Source organism: Rutidosis leptorrhynchoides, chromosome 1, assembly GCF_046630445.1.
Source record: "Rutidosis leptorrhynchoides isolate AG116_Rl617_1_P2 chromosome 1, CSIRO_AGI_Rlap_v1, whole genome shotgun sequence".
NCBI lineage: Eukaryota > Viridiplantae > Streptophyta > Magnoliopsida > Asterales > Asteraceae > Rutidosis > Rutidosis leptorrhynchoides.
In genome coordinates this window covers 483,913,753-483,937,044 of record NC_092333.1, presented here as the reverse complement: position 1 = coordinate 483,937,044, position 23,292 = coordinate 483,913,753, and positions in this window count along the sequence as shown.

Genomic DNA, 23,292 nt, shown 5'->3' with positions numbered 1-23,292 from the left:
GCTACATACCAATAATAACCTTGGATCTAGCAGTACAGGAAATCGTGTAGGATGCACCTACAAAGAATTCACTGCCTGCAAACCTTTGGAATTTGATGGAACCGAAGGACCGATCAGATTGAAACGGTGGACCGAGAAGGTCGAATCGGTGTTTGCCATAAGTAAGTGTACTGAAGAGGACAAAGTGAAGTACGCTACGCATACCTTCACAGGTACTGCGTTAACATGGTGGAATACCTATCTAGAGCAAGTGGGACAAGATGATGCTTACGCACTACCGTAGTCAGCATTCAAGCACTTGATGAACGAGAAGTACCGTCCCAGAACCGAGGTCAATAAGCTCAAGACAGAACTTAGAGGGTTACGAACCCAAGGATTTGATATTACCACGTATGAAAGACGATTCACAGAATTGTGCCTATTGTGTCCGGGAGCGTTCGAAGATGAGGAAGAGAAGATCGACGCATTTGTGAAAGGATTACCGGAAAGAATCCAAGAAGATATAAGTTCACACGAGCCCGCCTCCATACAACAGGCATGTAGAATGGCTCACAAACTAGTGAACCAGATTGAGGAAAGAATTAAAGAACATGCGGCTGAAGAGGCCAATGTGAAGCAAGTCAAAAGAAAGTGGGAGGAAAACGGTGATAAGAATCACCAATACAACAACAACAACAATTACAACAATAATCGCAACAACTATCCCAACAATCGCAACATCAATCGTAACTACAACAAACGGACCAACAACAACAACAACAACAACAACTACAATAATCATTCCAACAACAATAACAACCGTAACAACAACAATAATCAGAAGCAGCTATGCCAAAGGTGTGAAAAGTATCACTCGGGGTTCTGCACCAAATTTTGCAACAAGTGTAAAAGAAATTGTCATAGCGCTGCGAAGTGTGAGGTCTACGGACCAGGGGTTAACAGAACGAAAGGAACAAATGGTGTCGGAATGAGTAATAGTGGAGCAAGTAGTGTCGGAGCAAGTTATGCCAATGTAGTTTGTTATAAATGTGGAAAACCGGGCCACATTATTAGAAATTTCCCGAACCAGGAGAACACGAATGGACAAGGCCGCGGAAGAGTTTTCAATATTAATGCGGTAGAGGCACAGGAAGACCTGGAGCTTGTTACGGGTACGTTTCTTATTGACAATAAATCTGCTTACGTTTTATTTGATTCGGGTGCGGATAGAAGCTATACGAGTAGAGATTTTTGTGCTAAATTAAGTTGTCCATTGACGCCGTTGGATAGTAAATTTTTACTCGAATTAGCAAACGGTAAATTAATTTCAACAGATTATATATGCCGAAATCGAGAAATTAAACTGGGTAGCGAAATATTTAAGATTGATTTGATACCAGTAGAGTTAGGGAGTTTTGATGTAATAGTTGGCATGGACTGGCTGAAGAAGGTGAAAGTAGAGATCGTATGGTATATAAATGCAATTCGCATTGTACGAGAAGAAGGAGAACCCTTAATGGTGTACGGAGAAAAGGGCAACACGAAGCTACATCTTATTAGTAATTTGAAGGCACAAAAACTAATAAGAAAAGGTTGCTATGCTATTCTATCACATGTCGAGAAAGTACAAACTGAAGAAAAGAGCATCAATGATGTTTTTGTCGCAAAAGAATTTCCCGATGTATTTCCGAAAGAATTACCGGGACTACCTCCACATCGATCTGTTGAATTTCAAATAGATCTTGTACTAGGAGCTGCACCAATAGCTCGTGCTCCTTATAGACTCGCACCCAGCGAGATGAAAGAACTGCAAAGCCAACTGCAAGAACTATTAGAACGTGGTTTTATTCGATCAAGCACATCACCGTGGGGAGCTCCTGTTTTGTTTGTCAAGAAGAAAGATGGTACATTCAGGTTGTGTATCGACTACCGAGAGTTGAACAAACTTACCATCAAGAACCGTTACCCACTACCGAGAATCGACGACTTATTTGATCAACTACAAGGCTCGTCTGTTTATTCAAAGATTGACTTACGTTCCGGGTATCATCAAATGCGGGTGAAAGAAGATTATATTCCAAAGACTGCTTTCAGAATACGTTACGGTCATTACGAGTTTATGGTCATGCCGTTTGGATTGACTAATGCACCAGCTGTGTTCATGGACCTTATGAACCGAGTGTGTGGGCCATATCTGGACAAGTTTGTCATTGTCTTCATCGATGACATACTTATTTACTCAAAGAATGATCAAGAGCATGAAGAACATTTGAGAAAAGTGCTAGAAGTATTGAGGAAAGAAAAACTGTACGCTAAGTTTTCAAAGTGTGCATTTTGGTTGGAAGAAGTTCAATTCCTCGGTCACATAGTGAACAAAGAAGGTATCCAGGTGGACCTGGCAAAGATCGAAACTGTTGAAAAGTGGGAAACCCCAAAAACTCCGAAGCATATACGTCAATTTTTAGGATTGGCTGGTTACTACAGAAGATTCATCCAAGATTTCTCCAAAATAGCAAAACCCTTGACTGCATTAACGCATAAAGGAAAGAAATTTGAATGGAAGGATGAACAAGAGAAGGCGTTTCAGTTATTGAAGAAAAAGCTAACTACGACACCTATATTGTCATTGCCTGAAGGGAATGATGACTTTGTGATATATTGTGACGCCTCAAAGCAAGGTCTCGGTTGTGTATTAATGCAACGAACGAAGGTAATTGCTTATGCGTCTAGACAATTGAAGATTCACGAGCAAAATTATACGACGCATGATTTGGAATTAGGCGCGGTTGTTTTTGCATTAAAGACTTAGAGGCACTACTTATATGGGGTCAAAAGTATTATATATACCGACCATAAAAGTCTTCAACACATATTTAATCAGAAACAACTGAACATGAGGCAGCGTAGGTGGATTGAATTGTTGAATGATTACGACTTTGAGATTCGTTACCACCCGGGGAAGGCAAATGTGGTAGCCGACGCCTTGAGTAGAAAGGACAGAGAACCCATTCGAGTAAAATCTATGAATATAATGATTCACAATAACCTTACTACTCAAATAAAGGAGGCGCAACAAGGAGTTTTAAAAGAGGGAAATTTAAAGAATGAAATACCCAAAGGATCGGAGAAGCATCTTAATATTCGGGAAGATGGAACCCGGTATAGGGCTGAAAGGATTTGGGTACCAAAATTTGGAGATATGAGAGAAATGGTACTTAGAGAAGCTCATAAAACCAGATACTCAATACATCCTGGAACGGGGAAGATGTACAAGGATCTCAAGAAACATTTTTGGGGGCCAGGTATGAAAGCCGATATTGCTAAATACGTAGGGGAATGTTTGACGTGTTCTAAGGTCAAAGCGGAGCATCAGAAACCATCAGGTCTACTTCAACAACCCGAAATCCCGGAATGGAAATGGGAAAACATTACCATGGATTTCATCACTAAATTGCCAAGGACTGCAAGTGGTTTTGATACTATTTGGGTAATAGTTGATCGTCTCACCAAATCAGCACACTTTCTGCCAATAAGAGAAGATGACAAGATGGAGAAGTTAACACGACTGTATTTGAAGGAAGTCGTCTCCAGACATGGAATACCAATCTCTATTATCTCTGATAGGGATGGCAGATTTATTTCAAGATTCTGGCAGACATTACAGCAAGCATTAGGAACTCGTCTAGATATGAGTACTGCCTATCATCCACAAACTGATGGGCAGAACGAAAGGACGATACAAACGCTTGAAGACATGCTACGAGCATGTGTTATTGATTTCGGAAACAGTTGGGATCGACACCTTCTGTTAGCAGAATTTTCCTACAACAACAGCTACCATTCAAGCATTGAGATGGCGCCGTTTGAAGCACTTTATGGTAGAAAGTGCAGGTCTCCGATTTGTTGGAGTGAAGTGGGGGATAGACAGATTACGGGTCCGGAGATAATACAAGAAACTACTGAGAAGATCATCCAAATTCAACAACGGTTGAAAACCGCCCAAAGTCGACAAAAGAGCTACGCCGACATTAAAAGAAAAGATATAGAATTTGAAATTGGAGAGATGGTCATGCTTAAGTTTGCACCTTGGAAAGGTGTTGTTCGATTTGGTAAACGAGGGAAATTAAATCCAAGGTATATTGGACCATTCAAGATTATTGATCGTGTCAGACCAGTAGCTTACCGACTTGAGTTACCTCAACAACTCGTGGCTGTACATAACACTTTCTACGTCTCGAATTTGAAGAAATGTTTTGCTAAAGAAGATCTCACTATTCCGTTGGACGAAATCCAAATCAATGAAAAACTTCAATTCATTGAAGAACCCGTTGAAATAATGGATCGTCAGGTTAAGAGACTTAAACAAAACAAGATACCAATTGTTAAGGTTCGATGGAATGCTCGTAGAGGACCCGAGTTCACCTGGGAACGAGAAGATCAGATGAAGAAGAAGTACCCGCACTTATTTCCAGAAGATGAGCCAACACCTCCAATCGCTTAAAATTTCGGGACGAAATTTATTTAACGGGTAGGTACTGTAGTGACCCGAAATTTTCCGAACCTTTCTATGATTATATGTTTAATGAAAACTATATTTACATGATTAAATGTTTCCAACATGTTAAGCAATCAAACTTGTTAAGACTTGGTTAATTGAAACGGAAATTTTGTAAACGTCTGATTACCCAGTTTGACCAATGATTCACGAATGCTATAAGTTGTATATGACATGATGATACATAAATGAATAAATATATATGTTTAACATGATATAATGATCATCAAGTATCTCATTAAAAATAGTAACAATAAGTTATATACTTAAAAAGGAGACTATTGACGTATGAAACTCGAAACGATACATATAACGATTATCGTTATAACCACGTCTTACTAAATATATATGAAGCATATTAATACATTGTTATATTATATATAACATGATAATATGATAATTAAATATATCATTAAGTGTATTAACAATGAACTACATAAGTAAAAACAAGACTACTAACTTAAGGATTTCGAAACGAGACATATATGTAACGATTATCGTTGTAACGACATTTAAATGTATATATCATATTAAGATATATTAATATATCATAATATCATGATAATATAATAATTTAAAATCTCATTTGATATTATAAACTTTGGGTTAACAACATTTAACAAGATCGTTAACCTAAAGGTCTCAAAACAACACTTACATGTAACGACTCGGGATGACTTAACGACTCAGTTAAAATGTATATACATGTAGTGTTTTAATATGTATTCATAAACTTTTGAAAGACTTCAAGACACTTATCAAAATACTTCTACTTAACAAAAATGCTTACAATTACATCCTCATTCAGTTTCATCAACAATTCTACTCGTATGCACCCGTATTCGTACTCGTACAATACACAGCTTTTAGATGTATGTACTATTGGTATATACACTCCAATGATCAGCTCTTAGCAGGCCATGTGAGTCACCTAACACATGTGGGAACCATCATTTGACAACTAGCATGAAATAACTCATAAAATTACAAAAATATGAGTAATCATTCATGACTTATTTACATGAAAACAAAATTACATATCCTTTATATCTAATCCATACACCAACGACCAAAAACACCTACAAACACTTTCATTCTTCAATTTTCTTCATCTAATTGATCTCTCTCAAGTTCTAACTTCAAGATCTAAGTGTTCTTCATAAATTCTACAAGTTCTAGTTACATAAAATCAAGAATACTTTCAAGTTTGCTAGCTCACTTCCAATCTTGTAAGGTGATCATCCAACCTCAAGAAATCTTTGTTTCTTACAGTAGGTTATCATTCTAATACAAGGTAATAATCATTTTCAAACTTTGGTTCAATTTCTATAACTATAACAATCTTATTTCAAGTGATGATCTTAATTGAACTTGTTTTCGTGTCATGATTCTGCTTCAAGAACTTCGAGCCATCCAAGGATCTGTTGAAGCTAGATCCATTTTTCTCTTTTCTAATAGGTTTATCCAAGGAACTTAAGGTAGTAATGATGTTCATAACATCATTCAATTCATACATAAAAAGCTATCATATTCGAAGTGGTAAACTAGTAATCACTAGAACATAGTTTAGTTAATTCTAAACTTGTTCGCAAATAAAGTTAATCCTTCTAACTACACTTTTAAAATCAACTATACACATGATCTATATCTATATGAAATGCTAACTTAATGATTTAAAACCCGGAAACACGATAAAACCGGATTTACGCCGTCGTAGTTACAACCGGGGGCTGTTTTGGTTTGGATAATTAAAAACTATGAAAAACTTTGATTTAAAAGCTATACTTCTGGGAAAATGATTTTTCTTATGAACATGAAACCATATCCAAAAATCATGGTTAAACTCAAAGTGAAAGTATGTTTTTCAAAACAGTCATCAAGATGTCGTTCTTTCGACGGAAATGACTACCTCTTTCAAAAATGACTTGTAACTTGTATTTTCGACTATAAACCTATACCTTTTATGTTTAGTTTCATAAAGTAAAGTTCAATACGAAACCATGGCCGCTTAAATCACTCAAAACGGATTAGAAACGAAGAAATGGCGAGCAAAACAAAATTGGTAAAAACTACTCATTTTAGCTACGTGAAAATTGGTAACAAATCTATTCCAACCATAACTTAATCAACTTGTATTGTATATTATGTAATCTTGAGATACCATAGACACGTATACAATGTTTCGACCTATCATGTCGACACATCTATATATATTTCGGAACAACCATAGACACTCTATATGTGAATGTTGGAGTTAGCTATACAGGGTTGAGGTTGATTCCAAAATATATATAGTTTGAGTTGTGATCAATACTGAGATATGTATACACTGGGTCGTGGATTGATTCAAGATAATATATATCGATTTATTTCTGTACATCTAACTGTGGACAACTAGTTGTAGGTTACTAACGAGGACAGCTGTAGTGACCCGAACTTTTCCATGTTTATATATATTAATTGAGATTGATATTTACATGATTAAATGTTTCCAACATGTTAAGCAATCAAACTTGTTAAGACTTGATTAATTGAAATATGTTTCATATAGACAATTGACCACCCAAGTTGACCGGTGATTCACGAACGTTAAAACTTGTAAAAACTATATGATGACATATATATGGATATATATATAGTTAACATGATACTATGATAAGTAAACATATCATTAAGTATATTAACAATGAACTACATATGTAAAAACAAGACTACTAACTTAATGATTTTTAAACGAGACATATATGTAACGATTATCGTTGTAAAGACATTTAATGTATATATATCATATTAAGAGATATTCATACATGATAATATCATGATAATATAATAATTTAAAATCTCATTTGATATTATAAACATTGGGTTAACAACATTTAACAAGATCGTTAACCTAAAGGTTTCAAAACAACACTTACATGTAACGACTAACGATGACTTAACGACTCAGTTAAAATGTATATACATGTAGTGTTTTAATATGTATTTATACACTTTTGAAAGACTTCAATACACTTATCAAAATACTTCTACTTAACAAAAATGCTTACAATTACATCTTCATTCAGTTTCATCAACAATTCTACTCGTATGCACCCGTATTCGTACTCGTACAATACACAGCTTTTAGATGTATGTACTATTGGTATATACACTCCAATGATCAGCTCTTAGCAGCCCATGTGAGTCACCTAACACATGTGGGAACCATCATTTGGCAACTAGCATGAAATATCTCATAAAATTACAAAAATATGAGTAATCATTCATGACTTATTTACATGAAAACAAAATTACATATCCTTTATATCTAATCCATACACCAACGACCAAAAACACCTACAAACACTTTCATTCTTCAATTTTCTTCATCTAATTGATCTCTCTCAAGTTCTATCTTCATGTTCTAAGTGTTCTTCATAAATTCCAAAAGTTCTAGTTTCATAAAATCAAGAATACTTTCAAGTTTGCTAGCTCACTTCCAATCTTGTAAGGTGATCATCCAACCTCAAGAAATCTTTGTTTCTTACAGTAGGTTATCATTCTAATACAAGGTAATAATCATATTCAAACTTTGGTTCAATTTCTATAACTATAACAATCTTATTTCAAGTGATGATCTTACTTGAACTTGTTTTCGTGTCATGATTCTGCTTCAAGAACTTCGAGCCATCCAAGGATCCATTGAAGCTAGATCCATTTTTCTCTTTTACAGTAGGTTTATCCAAGGAAATTAAGGTAGTAATGATGTTCATAACATCATTCGATTCATACATATAAAGCTATCTTATTCGAAGGTTTAAACTTGTAATCACTAGAACATAGTTTAGTTAATTCTAAACTTGTTCGCAAACAAAAGTTAATCCTTCTAACTTGACTTTTAAAATCAACTAAACACATGTTCTATATCTATATGATATGCTAACTTAATGATTTAAAACCTGGAAACACGAAAAACACCGTAAAACCGGATTTACGCCGTCGTAGTAACACCGCGGGCTGTTTTGGGTTAGTTAATTAAAAACTATGATAAACTTTGATTTAAAAGTTGTTATTCTGAGAAAATGATTTTTATTATGAACATGAAACTATATCCAAAAATTATGGTTAAACTCAAAGTGGAAGTATGTTTTCTAAAATGGTCATCTAGACGTCGTTCTTTCGACTGAAATGACTACCTTTACAAAAACGACTTGTAACTTATTTTTCCGACTATAAACCTATACTTTTTCTGTTTAGATTCATAAAATAGAGTTCAATATGAAACCATAGCAATTTGATTCACTCAAAACGGATTTAAAATGAAGAAGTTATGGGTAAAACAAGATTGGATAATTTTTCTCATTTTAGCTACGTGAAAATTGGTAACAAATCTATTCCAACCATAACTTAATCAACTTGTATTGTATATTATGTAATCTTGAGATACCATAGACACGTATACAATGTTTCGACCTATCATGTCGACACATCTATATATATTTCGGAACAACCATAGACACTCTATATGTGAATGTTGGAGTTAGCTATACAGGGTTGAGGTTGATTCCAAAATATATATAGTTTGAGTTGTGATCAATACTGAGATACGTATACACTGGGTCGTGGATTGATTCAAGATAATATTTATCGATTTATTTCTATACATCTAATTGTGGACAACTAGTTGTAGGTTACTAACGAGGACAGCTGACTTAATAAACTTAAAACATCAAAATATATTAAAAGTGTTGTAAATATATTTTGAACATACTTTGATATACATGTATATATTGTTATAGGTTCGTGAATCAACGAGTGGCCAAGTCTTACTTCCCGACCAAGTAAAAATCTGTGAAAGTGAGTTATAGTCCCACTTTTAAAATCTAATATTTTTGGGATGAGAATACATGCAGGTTTTATAAATGATTTACAAAATAGACACAAGTACGTGAAACTACATTCTATGGTTGAATTATCGAAATCGAATATGCCCCTTTTTATTAAGTCTGGTAATCTAAGAATTAGGGAACAGACACCCTAATTGACGTGAATCCTAAAGATAGATCTATTGGGCCTAACAAACCCCATCCAAAGTACTGGATGCTTTAGTACTTCGAAATTTATATCATATCCGAAGGGTGTCCCGGAATGATGGGGATATTCTTATATATGCATCTTGTTAATGTCGGTTACCAGGTGTTCACCATATGAATGATTTTTATCTCTATGTATGGGATGTGTATTGAAATATGAAATCTTGTGGTCTATTATTATGATTTGATATATATAGGTTAAACCTATAACTCACCAACATTTTTGTTGACGTTTTAAGCATGTTTATTCTCAGGTGATTATTAAGAGCTTTCGCTATCGCATACTTAAATAAGGACGAGATTTGGAGTCCATGCTTGTATGATATTGTGTAAAAACTGCATTCAAGAAACTTATTTTGTTGTAACATATTTGTATTGTAAACCATTATGTAATGGTCGTGTGTAAACAGGATAATTTAGATTATCATTATTTGATAATCTACGTAAAGCTTTTTAAAACCTTTATCTATGAAATAAAGGTTATGGTTTGTTTTAAAAATGAATGCAGTCTTTGAAAAACGTCTCATATAGAGGTCAAAACCTCGCAACGAAATCAATTAATATGGAACGTTTTTAATCAATAAGAACGGGACATTTCAGTTGGTATCCGAGCGTTGGTCTTAGAGAACCAGAATTTTTCATTTGTGTCTTATCGAGTTTGTTAGGATGCATTAGTGAGTCTGGACTTCGACCGTGTTTACTTGAAAAATGATTGCTTAACAAATTTTGTTGGAAACTATATATTTTTAACATGTGAATATTATGTGATATATTAATCTCTTAACGCGTTTGATATTATGTTATAGATGTCTACCTCTAGAACAAGTCCCATTGACTCACCTAATAATAATGAAGAGTCAAATGTAAATTGGAATGATTCGTGGACTGATTCACAAGTTCCCGAAGAGGAACCGGAAGAAGAGTCGGAACCGGAAGAAGAATCGGAACCGGAAGAAGAATCGGAACCGGATGAAGAAATAGAACCGGTGGGGGAAATAATAAAACGGTTAAGTAAAAGAAAATCCTCAACCAACCGACCAAGGTTAATTATGGTCAATGGTGTTTCCGCCAAGGAAGCAAAATATTGGGAGGATTACCAATTCTCCGATGAATCGGATTCCGACGAGAATTCCGATGATGTTATAGAAATTACCCCAACTGAATTTAAAAAGGCAAAAGAAAATAATAAGGGAAAGGGCATAAAAATAGAGAAATCTAATTCCAACCCCGATGAACTTTATATGTATCGTCAACGCCCGAAGTCCTTAAGTTGTAACAATGACCCGGGAACCTCTAAACCACCAGGTTTTTCTAAACCAATGTGGACAACGACGGCTCGTATTAGGGGAACATCATATATCCCTAGAAACTTGGCAAAACGAACCAAAACCGAAGAAGAAGAAACGAGCGAGTCGGAATAAGATAGTTGTATTCGTGTGGTGTAATATATGTAATATAGTGTTCGTATGCTTTATGATATATGTAAAAATTGCTTGTATTAATAAGTATTTTTTTTATGAATCTAACTCTTGTCTATTTTACAGTTTAAAAACACAAAATGGATAGACAACCCAATATTTTAAGAGACCTACCCGGAGACATGATTGATGAAATCTTGTCTAGAGTCGGCCAGAATTCCTCGGCACAACTATTTAAGGCGAGATCAGTTTGTAAGACATTCGAAGAACGTTCCAAGAATGTCTTGGTTTATAAGAGACTTTCGTTTGAAAGATGGGGGATATCACATTGGGAAACCCATAAGTTACGATGTGTTTACTTTGACGCATATATTGCGGGGAACCCAAATGCTATTTTACGCAACGGGTTAAGAAATTATTTTGACTCAATATATCCGAATATTGGACTTCGTGATTTAGAAAAAGCGGCTAACATGCAACATAAAGAAGCATGTTATGCTTACGGATTAGTAATGTTCGCTTCTCACCAAAGTGAGAACAAGAACATCGGGCTACAACTATTAAACAAAACGTTTCCACAAGTGACGGAGTCGGTAATTGGGGTAAGAAATGAGGTTTTTAGATTGTTATGGGACTGTTGGACATTACGTAACCCTCGTCCCTTTGACGACGTTACAACACGCTGTCTTATCAACGGCCATAACGGTTATGTTGCACAAGACCAAGGATGGGAAGTAGTCCTAGTAAAACCAGAATGCATGACTTGTTTCTGGACGTATGAATTACGTGTCTTTATTGCCTTTGCTGAACGACTTGTGTACTAGCTAGAATTATCTTCACAACTATCTTGTATCAAAGTTATTGTGTGCTATATTTCATGCTTTATGTAAAATAAGCGGTATTGTAAGTTTGTAAAATATTGTATAAAAGTTTGAACGCGAAATATTATTATAATCAGTTTTTCATATAGAATTGTAGTAGTTGAATTGTATATTAGCTACTAAGTATGAACTTAACGGGTAGGTACTACCCGAATTTAAACTTATAAAACGCTAATATGAAGAAAAAGCTTTTATAAATGAGTTCATATTATGCTACGAAATACTATTAACTACTCTTAATATTCTGTATGATTAACTTGTTCCATTTAACTATTTTGAAGGAAATGGCACCGACTACTCGACACACCGTGAATATGAATGAAGAGGAATTCCGTACTTTTCTTGCTTCAAACATAGCCGCAGTACAGGCTGCGCTACATACTAACAATAACCTTGGATCTAGCAGTACAGGAAATCGTGTAGGATGCACCTACAAAGAATTCACTGCCTGCAAACCTTTGGAATTTGATGGAACCGAAGGACCGATCGGATTGAAACGGTGGACCGAGAAGGTCGAATCGGTGTTTGCCATAAGTAAGTGTACTGAAGAGGACAAAGTAAAGTACGCTACGCATACCTTCACAGGTTCTGCGTTAACATGGTGGAATACCTATCTAGAGCAAGTGGGACAAGACGATGCGTACGCACTACCGTGGTCAGCATTCAAGCACTTGATGAACGAGAAGTACCGTCCCAGAACCGAGGTCAATAAGCTCAAGACAGAACTTAGAGGGTTACGAACCCAAGGATTTGATATTACCACGTATGAAAGACGATTCACAGAATTGTGCCTATTGTGTCCGGGAGCATTCGAAGATGAGGAAGAGAAGATCGACGCATTTGTGAAAGGATTACCGGAAAGAATCCAAGAAGATATAAGTTCACACGAGCCCGCCTCCATACAACAGGCATGTAGAATGGCTCACAAACTAGTGAACCAGATTGAAGAAAGAATTAAAGAACAGACTGCTGAAGAGGCCAATGTGAAGCAAGTCAAAAGAAAGTGGGGGGAAAATGGTGATAAGAATCACCAATACAACAACAACAGCAATCGCAACAATTATCCCAACAATCGCAACATCAATCGCAACTACAACAAACGGCCCAACAACAACAACAACAACAACAACAACAGCAACTACAACAATCATCCCAACAACAATAATAACCGCAACAACAACAACAATCAGAAGCAGCTATGCCAAAGGTGTGAAAAGTATCACTCGGGGTTCTGCACCAAATTTTGCAACAAGTGTAAAAGAAATGGTCATAGCGCGGCGAAGTGTGAGGTCTACGGACCAGGGGTTAATAGAACGAAAGGAACAAATGGTGTCGGAACGAGTAATGGCGGAGCAAGTAGTGTCGGAGCAAGCTATGCCAATGTAGTTTGTTATAAATGTGGAAAACCGGGCCACATTATTAGAAATTGCCCGAACCAGGAGAACACGAATGGACAAGGCCGCGGAAGAGTTTTCAATATTAATGCGGCAGAGGCACAGGAAGACCCGGAGCTTGTTACGGGTACGTTTCTTATTGACAATAAATCTGCTTACGTTTTATTTGATTCGGGTGCGGATAGAAGCTATATGAGTAGAGATTTTTGTGCTAAATTAAGTTGTCCATTGACGCCTTTGGATAGTAAATTTTTACTCGAATTAGCAAATGGTAAATTAATTTCAGCAGATAATATATGTCGGAATCAAGAAATTAAACTGGTTAGCGAAACATTTAAGATTGATTTGATACCCGTAGAGTTAGGGAGTTTTGATGTGATAATCGGTATGGACTGGTTGAAAGAAGTGAAAGCGGAGATCGTTTGTTACAAAAATGCAATTCGCATTATACGAGAAAAAGGAAAACCCTTAATGGTGTACGGAGAAAAGGGCAACACGAAGCTACATCTTATTAGTAATTTGAAGGCACAAAAACTAATAAGAAAAGGTTGCTATGCTGTTCTAGCACACGTCGAGAAAGTACAAACTGAAGAAAAGAGCATCAATGATGTTCCCATTGCAAAAGAATTTCCCGATGTATTTCCGAAAGAATTACCGGGATTACCCCCACATCGATCCGTTGAATTTCAAATAGATCTTGTACCAGGAGCTGCACCAATAGCTCGTGCTCCTTACAGACTCGCACCCAGCGAGATGAAAGAACTGCAAAGCCAATTACAAGAACTTTTAGAGCGTGGTTTCATTCGACCAAGCACATCACCGTGGGGAGCTCCTGTTTTGTTTGTCAAGAAGAAAGATGGTACATTCAGGTTGTGTATCGACTACCGAGAGTTGAACAAACTTACCATCAAGAACCGCTACCCACTACCGAGAATCGATGACTTATTTGATCAACTACAAGGCTCGTCTGTTTATTCAAAGATTGACTTACGTTCCGGGTATCATCAAATGCGGGTGAAAGAAGATGATATTCCAAAGACTGCTTTCAGAACACGTTACGGTCATTACGAGTTTATGGTCATGCCGTTTGGTTTAACTAATGCACCAGCTGTGTTCATGGACCTTATGAACCGAGTGTGTGGACCATACCTTGACAAGTTTGTCATTGTTTTCATTGATGACCTACTTATTTACTCAAAGAATGACCAAGAACACGGTGAACATTTGAGAAAGGTGTTAGAAGTATTGAGGAAGGAAGAATTGTACGCTAAGTTTTCAAAGTGTGCATTTTGGTTGGAAGAAGTTCAATTCCTCGGTCACATAGTGAACAAAGAAGGTATTAAGGTGGATCCGGCAAAGATAGAAACTGTTGAAAAGTGGGAAACCCCAAAAACTCCGAAACACATACGCCAGTTTTTAGGACTAGCTGGTTACTACAGAAGGTTCATCCAAGACTTTTCCAGAATAGCAAAACCCTTGACTGCATTAACGCATAAAGGGAAGAAATTTGAATGGAATGATGAACAAGAGAAAGCGTTTCAGTTATTGAAGAAAAAGCTAACTACGGCACCTATATTGTCATTGCCTGAAGGGAATGATGATTTTGTGATTTATTGTGATGCATCAAAGCAAGGTCTCGGTTGTGTATTAATGCAACGAACGAAGGTGATTGCTTATGCGTCTAGACAATTGAAGATTCACGAACAAAATTATACGACGCATGATTTGGAATTAGGCGCGGTTGTTTTTGCATTAAAGACTTGGAGGCACTACTTATATGGGGTCAAAAGTATTATATATACCGACCACAAAAGTCTTCAACACATATTTAATCAGAAACAACTGAATATGAGGCAGCGTAGGTGGATTGAATTATTGAATGATTACGACTTTGAGATTCGTTACCACCCGGGGAAGGCAAATGTGGTAGCCGATGCCTTGAGCAGGAAGGACAGAGAACCCATTCGAGTAAAATCTATGAATATAATGATTCATAATAACCTTACTACTCAAATAAAGGAGGCGCAACAAGGAGTTTTAAAAGAGGGAAATTTAAAGGATGAAATACCCAAAGGATCGGAGAAGCATCTTAATATTCGGGAAGACGGAACCCGGTATAGGGCTGAAAGGATTTGGGTACCAAAATTTGGAGATATGAGAGAAATGGTACTTAGAGAAGCTCATAAAACCAGATACTCAATACATCCTGGAACGGGGAAGATGTACAAGGATCTCAAGAAACATTTTTGGTGGCCGGGTATGAAAGCCGATGTTGCTAAATACGTAGGAGAATGTTTGACGTGTTCTAAGGTCAAAGCTGAGCATCAGAAACCATCAGGTCTACTTCAACAACCCGAAATCCCGGAATGGAAATGGGAAAACATTACCATGGATTTCATCACTAAATTGCCAAGGACTGCAAGTGGTTTTGATACTATTTGGGTAATAGTTGATCGTCTCACCAAATCAGCACACTTCCTGCCAATAAGAGAAGATGACAAGATGGAGAAGTTAGCACGACTGTATTTGAAGGAAGTCGCCTCCAGACATGGAATACCAATCTCTATTATCTCTGATAGGGATGGCAGATTTATTTCAAGATTCTGGAAGACATTACAGCAAGCATTAGGAACTCGTCTAGACATGAGTACTGCCTATCATCCACAAACTGATGGGCAGAGCGAAAGGACGATACAAATGCTTGAAGACATGCTACGAGCATGTGTTATTGATTTCGGAAACAGTTGGGATCGACATCTACCGTTAGCAGAATTTTCCTACAACAACAGCTACCATTCAAGCATTGAGATGGCGCCGTTTGAAGCACTTTATGGTAGAAAGTGCAGGTCTCCGATTTGTTGGAGTGAAGTGGGGGATAGACAGATTACGGGTCCGGAGATTATACAAGAAGATCATCCAAATTCAACAACGGTTGAAAACCGCCCAAAGTCGACAAAAGAGCTACGCTGACATTAAAAGAAAAGATATAGAATTTGAAATTGGAGAGATGGTCATGCTTAAAGTTGCACCTTGGAAAGGCGTTGTTCGATTTGGTAAACGAGGGAAATTAAATCCAAGGTATATTGGACCATTCAAGATTATTGATCGTGTCGGACCAGTAGCTTACCGACTAGAGTTACCTCAACAACTCGTGGCTGTACATAACACTTTCCACGTCTCGAATTTGAAGAAATGTTTTGCTAAAGAAGATCTCACTATTCCGTTAGATGAAATCCAAATCAACGAAAAACTTCAATTCATCGAAGAACCCGTCGAAATAATGGATTGTGAGGTTAAAAGACTTAAGCAAAACAAGATACCAATTGTTAAGGTTCGATGGAATGCTCGTAGAGGACCCGAGTTCACCTGGGAGCGTGAAGATCAGATGAAGAAGAAATACCCGCATCTATTTCCAGAAGATTAGTCAACACCTTCAACAGCTTAAAATTTCGGGACGAAATTTATTTAACGGGTAGGTACTGTAGTGACCCGAACTTTTCCATGTTTATATATATTAATTGAGATTGATATTTACATGATTAAATGTTTCCAACATGTTAAGCAATCAAACTTGTTAAGACTTGATTAATTGAAATATGTTTCATATAGACAATTGACCACCCAAGTTGACCGGTGATTCACGAACGTTAAAACTTGTAAAAACTATATGATGACATATATATGGATATATATATAGTTAACATGATACTATGATAAGTAAACATATCATTAAGTATATTAACAATGAACTACATATGTAAAAACAAGACTACTAACTTAATGATTTTTAAACGAGACATATATGTAACGATTATCGTTGTAAAGACATTTAATGTATATATATCATATTAAGAGATATTCATACATGATAATATCATGATAATATAATAATTTAAAATCTCATTTGATATTATAAACATTGGGTTAACAACATTTAACAAGATCGTTAACCTAAAGGTTTCAAAACAACACTTACATGTAACGACTAACGATGACTTAACGACTCAGTTAAAATGTATATACATGTAGTGTTTTAATATGTATTTATACACTTTTGAAAGACTTCAATACACTTATCAAAATACTTCTACTTAACAAAAATGCTTACAATTACATCTTCATTCAGTTTCATCAACAATTCTACTCGTATGCACCCGTATTCGTACTCGTACAATACACAGCTTTTAGATGTATGTACTATTGGTATATACACTCTAATGATCAGCTCTTAGCAGCCCATGTGAGTCACCTAACACATGTGGGAACCATCATTTGGCAACTAGCATGAAATATCTCATAAAATTACAAAAATATGAGTAATCATTCATGACTTATTTACATGAAAACAAAATTACATATCCTTTATATCTAATCCATACACCAACGACCAAAAACACCTACAAACACTTTCATTCTTCAATTTTCTTCATCTAATTGATCTCTCTCAAGTTCTATCTTCAAGTTCTAAGTGTTCTTCATAAATTCCAAAAGTTCTAGTTTCATAAAATCAAGAATACTTTCAAGTTTGCTAGCTCACTTCCAATCTTGTAAGGTGATCATCCAACCTCAAGAAATCTTTGTTTCTTACAGTAGGTTATCATTCTAATACAAGGTAATAATCATATTCAAACTTTGGTTCAATTTCTATAACTATAACAATCTTATTTCAAGTGATGATCTTACTTGAACTTGTTTTCGTGTCATGATTCTGCTTCAAGAACTTCGAGCCATCCAAGGATCCATTGAAGCTAGATCCATTTTTCTCTTTTCCAGTAGGTTTATCCAAGGAAATTAAGGTAGTAATGATGTTCATAACATCATTCGATTCATACATATAAAGCTATCTTATTCGAAGGTTTAAACTTGTAATCACTAGAACATAGTTTAGTTAATTCTAAACTTGTTCGCAAACAAAAGTTAATCCTTCTAACTTGACTTTTAAAATCAACTAAACACATGTTCTATATCTATATGATATGATAACTTAATGATTTAAAACCTGGAAACACGAAAAACACCGTAAAACCGGATTTACGCCGTCGTAGTAACACCGCGGGCTGTTTTGGGTTAGTTAATTAAAAACTATGATAAACTTTGATTTAAAAGTTGTTATTCTGAGAAAATGATTTTTATTATGAACATGAAACTATATCCAAAAATTATGGTTAAACTCAAAGTGGAAGTATGTTTTCTAAAATGGTCATCTAGACGTCGTTCTTTCGACTGAAATGACTACCTTTACAAAAACGACTTGTAACTTATTTTTCCGACTATAAACCTATACTTTTTCTGTTTAGATTCATAAAATAGAGTTCAATATGAAACCATAGCAATTTGATTCACTCAAAACGGATTTAAAATGAAGAAGTTATGGGTAAAACAAGATTGGATAATTTTTCTCATTTTAGCTACGTAAAAATTGGTAACAAATCTATTCCAACCATAACTTAATCAACTTGTATTGTATATTATGTAATCTTGAGATACCATAGACACGTATACAATGTTTCGACCTATCATGTCGACACATCTATATATATTTCGGAACAACCATAGACACTCTATATGTGAATGTTGGAGTTAGCTATACAGGGTTGAGGTTGATTCCAAAATATATATAGTTTGAGTTGTGATCAATACTGAGATACGTATACACTGGGTCGTGGATTGATTCAAGATAATATTTATCGATTTATTTCTATACATCTAATTGTGGACAACTAGTTGTAGGTTACTAACGAGGACAGCTGACTTAATAAACTTAAAACATCAAAATATATTAAAAGTGTTGTAAATATATTTTGAACATACTTTGATATACATGTATATATTGTTATAGGTTCGTGAATCAACGAGTGGCCAAGTCTTACTTCCCGACCAAGTAAAAATCTGTGAAAGTGAGTTATAGTCCCACTTTTAAAATCTAATATTTTTGGGATGAGAATACATGCAGGTTTTATAAATGATTTACAAAATAGACACAAGTACGTGAAACTACATTCTATGGTTGAATTATCGAAATCGAATATGCCCCTTTTTATTAAGTCTGGTAATCTAAGAATTAGGGAACAGACACCCTAATTGACGTGAATCCTAAAGATAGATCTATTGGGCCTAACAAACCCCATCCAAAGTACTGGATGCTTTAGTACTTCGAAATTTATATCATATCCGAAGGGTGTCCCGGAATGATGGGGATATTCTTATATATGCATCTTGTTAATGTCGGTTACCAGGTGTTCACCATATGAATGATTTTTATCTCTATGTATGGGATGTGTATTGAAATATGAAATCTTGTGGTCTATTATTATGATTTGATATATATAGGTTAAACCTATAACTCACCAACATTTTTGTTGACGTTTTAAGCATGTTTATTCTCAGGTGATTATTAAGAGCTTCCGCTATCGCATACTTAAATAAGGACGAGATTTGGAGTCCATGCTTGTATGATATTGTGTAAAAACTGCATTCAAGAAACTTATTTTGTTGTAACATATTTGTATTGTAAACCATTATGTAATGGTCGTGTGTAAACAGGATAATTTAGATTATCATTATTTGATAATCTACGTAAAGCTTTTTAAAACCTTTATCTATGAAATAAAGGTTATGGTTTGTTTTAAAAATGAATGCAGTCTTTGAAAAACGTCTCATATAGAGGTCAAAACCTCGCAACGAAATCAATTAATATGGAACGTTTTTAATCAATAAGAACGGGACATTTCAACAGCTGACTTAATAAACTTAAAACATCAAAATGTATTAAAATTGTTGTAAATATATATTGAACATACTTTGATATATATGTACATATTTGTTATAGGTTCGTGAATCGACCAGTGGCCAAGTCTTACTTCCCGACGAAGTAAAAAAATCTGTGAAAGTGAGTTATAGTCCCACTTTTAAAATCTAATATTTTTGGGATGAGAATACATGCAGGTTTTATAAATGATTTACAAAATAGACACCAGTACGTGAAACTACATTCTATGGTTGAATTATCGAAATCGAATATGCCCCTTTTTATTAAGTCTGGTAATCTAAGAATTAGGGAACAGACACCCTAATTAACGCGAATCCTAAAGATAGATCTATTGGGCCTAACAAACCCCATCCAAAGTACCGGATGCTTTAGTACTTCGAAATTTATATCATATCCGAAGGGTGTCCCGGAATGATGGGGATATTCTTATATATGCATCTTGTTAATGTCGGTTACCAGGTGTTCACCATATGAATGATTTTTATCTCTATGTATGGGATGTATATTGAAATATGAAATCTTGTGGTCTATTGTTACGATTTGATATATATAGGTTAAACCTATAACTCACCAACATTTTTATTGACGTTTAAAGCATGTTTATTCTCAGGTGAATATTAAGAGCTTCCGCTGTTGCATACTAAAATAAGGACAAGATTTGGAGTCCATGTTTGTATGATATTATGTAAAAACTGCATTCAAGAAACATATGTCAATGTAATATATTTCTATTGTAAACCATTATGTAATGGTCGTGTGTAAACAGTATATTTTAGATTATCAATATTTGATAATCTACGCAATGCTTTTGAAACCTTTATTGATAAAATAAAGGTTATGGTTGTTTTAAAAATGAATGCAGTCTTTGAAAAACGTCTCATATAGAGGTCAAAACCTCGCAACGAAATCAATTAATATGGAACGTTTATAATGAATATGAACGGGACATTTCACACTAGACATGCCATCTTCTCCCAAAACTAGCATGCAATAATCAACAACCTGCAGAGAAGATGAGGAGGATTAGCACGAAGCTAAGTGAATGAAACTATCATAACAGCATTAGCATAAAGTATCAAGTAATACAACTTAGGGGTAACAACTAACAACAAACAACTTTGCCATCCCAGTGGACCGGCGGCCAGGCCTGACCTGCAACCCTAGCTGATCGGACTAGATTCTACCGATAGTTCCTGTTACTGACTCCTTCGCATAGTAATCCAGACGCAACGCATGCTTCATTCAAAGCTATACTACACAGATAGTAAGACTCGAACCAAACCTCACAAATCAAGGTTGACTCATGAGTCCAGCGTCACAAATCAAGACTGACTCCCTGCATCCGACCTCATAAATCAAGATTGAATCAAGTAGTGCACATATAATCATATAATCAACACAGCATATCAATAATATACTACCATGGCAATCTAATCGGGCGGTCAGGGCAACAGTAGCACAACTAGCTACTCTATACTAATATCTGAGAGGATATTTCCACTCACCGATCTCCGCAAGAACTCAATGGTATAATCTTACTGAGTCTTCTGCTTATTCTTATCACCTGAGAATAACATATGTCATTAATCATATCTCAAAAATATATACTGAACAATTCGAATTAATTATACACGAAATCCACAAAATATATTTTTAACATCAAACAAATATTAAAAACACTTTTCACACAAGGTTCATGCCAAAAGCCATTTAACATGATTTTTAACATAAACCCTAAAATCATTATTTCTAGAAATATTAATCGAATAATTCATGCATATAACATATACTTTGTACAAAACATATATAATCTATAACGATCACCAATTTTATCATACAACCATCAATCAACATGATCTAATCATTTACTCATATTTTTGTACAAACTCAAATTAAAACACAAATATTAATCAATCTAACTTATAAGAAATTACAACTCATAGTTACCTTTAATTATCTTTGTATGTTCGCATTAGTCAGTAACCACAATCTTTCTTGAATTACATATCAAAATTATATGTATGCCTTGAGACAATTACGATTTGCAAGGCTAGTCAATAAAATTGCTTGATTAAATTAAATAACAAAGTGTGTGTTCATATACGTATTTGTATGTGTGTGTGATTTTTGATACAAAGTCTATAAACAAACTACCAATCATGGTACATCAACAAAAATTAAACACAAAAGTACCATGTTATTGATTCTGGATCGCATGAAATAGAATCACCAACATATATATTTCTTCTTTAAAACCATAAATCAAAGATCATACTTTGGCTAATGATATAATTGTATGCGAATGCGAATGTGTGTTTTGCCAACAAGTAATCGAAATCAAAGACAAAGGAACTACGAGCGTTTTACTTCAACATGGGTCACCACTTCATTATTCTATACATATTTTAAAAGGCATGAGGTGTAAACCAAAGGTCACTTGTTCTCGGTTTTGCAAATGAATTATATAAATATAAATATAACCTTAAGAATATGATGGATAGATACAGAGGACTTCACATGTGTAACCTCTCATTTAAATATATAAGTATTTTATCCGTAATGTAAAATACAATGCTCCTGTTAGGCGGTCCTAACGGAGCCCAATTCAACCAGACAGATATTTTACGTGATCATCGTCACAAAAAGAATTCATTTGTCCACTTAATAAATACTCCACTAACTTATTATTTCACTTTTATGTTTAGTCGTTATTATTTATCTATAATTTAAATATCATATTTAAATCATATAATAAAAATAATAATATTTATTCGTTTCATCTATGCCATTAATCAGGATGTTACAAATCTATCCCCTTAAGAAGATTCCGTCCTCGGAATCTTGTCACTCACAATAAACAAGGTTCCCGATTACCACACTACTAATTATTAGTAGTCCTTGTTGAGTAATGTATTGTTGTTGGGCCGCAATTATCCCTAGAAGTTGGGCTTGTGTGTTGCCTTGGGCTTGATTGTGAACTGAGGTTTTGAAGAAATATTCAACAATGAACTGGATCCAGTATGAGTTCGGCTAAAATTGTGGAGGGTTAAAGCCAAAAATAAGCTACAAACTTACACAAATGTACCGAAGTCGCCCACAAACTTATTTTCGTCCTACTGTCGCCTACAAACTTTCAAAAAGTGTATCAATGTAAACAAAAACTTTCAAAAAGTGTACCAATGTAAACAAAAATGACTTGCTACCGACTAAACAGGTCAAAA